A 2,539-nucleotide genomic window follows, 5' to 3' on the forward strand; every position below is an offset into this window, starting at 1 on the left:
GACCTCTGACACCGGACGACATGAACGAAGGGACGTGATTGGCTCTTCTGTCTCCGTCTCTGCGCTGCTGATTGGCTAACGCTTGTGAATGAGATTAAATGATTGGTGTGTTTGGTGCATTGGGCTGTCAGTCATCGTGACGCACGTGTAATTTAGCTTATGAACATCCCGTTGGCTGTGGAACGCGGGTAAAGTCGAAGTGGGCGGGGTCTAGATGAACGCAATGATGTCATTGCAAAATAAGTGCGACGTAAACGCGGGAAATTATCAGTCGTTATTCAGATGTATTGTAGTTAAACAATGGCCTTTCTTAACGTTGAATTACGCTAAAGTACAAAATTTGTTGTTTTTCTTCATTACAGTGAGATGAAGAGTTAAATTTATCATCAATAAAAGTAATTTATCACAAATAGTCCGTTTTCCTGTATTTATATTATATTATATTATATTATTATATTATATTATATTATATTATATTATATTATATTATATTATATTATATTATAGTAAATTATAACAATATAATTTCGACTGGTCTTGATTTCGTAGCATTGAATTATTAAGTTCAAAAATTGTTGTTGTTTCTTCATTACAGTGAGATGAAGAGTTAAATTTGTCCTAAATAAAATTAATTTATCATAAATAGTCTGTTTTCCTTTGATTATATTATATTATATTATATTATATTATAGTAAATTATGACAAAATAATTTCGGCTGGTCTTGATTTCGTAGCGTTAAATTATGCTGAAGTTTACAACTTCTTGTTTTTTATTATAGTGAGATGAAGAGTTAAATATATCATAAATAAAAGTAATTTATCATAAATAGTCTGTTTTCCTGTAACTATATTTTTTATATTATATTATAGTAAATTATAACAAACTAATTTAGGCTAGACTTCATTTCGTAACGTTAAATTATGATAAAGTTTATCATTTGTTTAGTTTTTTTCATTATAGTGAGATGAAATTTAAATTTATCATAAATAAAAAATCACAAATAGTAATACTTTGTTTCCCTGTAATATATTATGTTATATTATATTATATTATAACAAAATAATTTCGCCTGGCCTTGTTTTCTTAGCGCTGAATTATGCTAAAGTACAGAATTTCTTGTATTTTCTTCACTATAGTAAGATAAAGACTAAATTCATCATAAATAAAAGTTATCACAAATCGTAATAGTCTGTTTTTTCTGTAATTATATTATATATTTGTTTACATTTGTCTTTGCTGCTGCTCAGCTTCTCGGATTTGAATAACTTTTATTTTGAAGCCTGGTTTGCATTGTTTGAATGTAAGGAAAACTGAATATCAAAAATGCATGTTATATTAAAATGAAAATGTTTATTACATCACTTATTTTAAGAAAATGTAAACATTTTATCATACTTTTTAGACATGTATAATGTCCATCCCTTTGCAATGCAAGTGCAGTGCATAAATTTGAATCTTAAACTTTGGAAATCAAAAAATGCCTCTGCTGAAGGAATAAAAAGGGGCCAAATTTTTAAATAAATAAAATTATCTTTAACTGGCCACAAGAGGGCGTGAGAGAATCTCTTTGAGAATCTCCAGACACATGCAGAGACTTCAAAAACTATTTGTTCGCTTCAGTCACACTGAATGTCATTATATTAGGGAACAAAATGTCAAATTCTCATCTGTTCTCAAACGCTCCAGGAGCTTTTCTTTTCAACTTCACTTTTACTTTGTGACTTGTGAAGTCAGAAACCACAAACAAACACAGTCGCTTCATTTTCAGCACTGCATCTATTGTTTTAGCATTTCAGACTTCTTTTAGTCAAACATTTTGTTCAAGTGTTACACAATTTGATATTTAAACATATTTAGGGATCATCAATCAACCCTGACTCACACAGAAATAGTTGCGTTTAGCCTTGTGCACAAGTAAATTAGCCCTGCACCGTAAATGTTTATGTTCTGTTACCGTTTATTTATATTTTTATGGCTTCGCTATATGGTCAACAGCTTTTATTTTCAAGCTCACAGCCTGTGAAGGGATGCATTGGGCTGATTTCTGGAAAGTGTCCAGCCTCTGCATGCTTCCATAACGGTCACTTTGAGCCATTGCACACATTGGAAAAACAAACTAAGATGATATTTTAGTGGTGTTGCCAGTACAAAACTCACCATTGCATCTTTCTCAGTATTTTCTATGCAGTTTCTAACGTTCTAAAACGCTGCTAGGGAGTTGTTAGGGTGTTTTAAGTGACTGCTAGGATGTTACCAGGCAGCTGTTAGGGTATCTAGGTTATATTTTAAAATGCAGTTTGGTAAAAGAGCATTTGTTCTATTGCATCCCATATTTATTTTCATTAAACAGGCTACGATTTGAATCAAATTCACAGATCGTTTGCTATAGATCTGTGTGTGATTGATAGAAAATAGATACACTCTCTGGAGGCAGGAGCTGTAATGGCGAGTGAGATGTTTCTGAGCCAGGCCACTTCAACTGACAGACGGGGAAAGCGGGGTCTCCCACGACCCTTTGCAGTGTGGGATGGAGATGTG

The sequence above is a fragment of the Garra rufa genome, chromosome 6, assembly GCF_049309525.1.
Source record: "Garra rufa chromosome 6, GarRuf1.0, whole genome shotgun sequence".
NCBI lineage: Eukaryota > Metazoa > Chordata > Actinopteri > Cypriniformes > Cyprinidae > Garra > Garra rufa.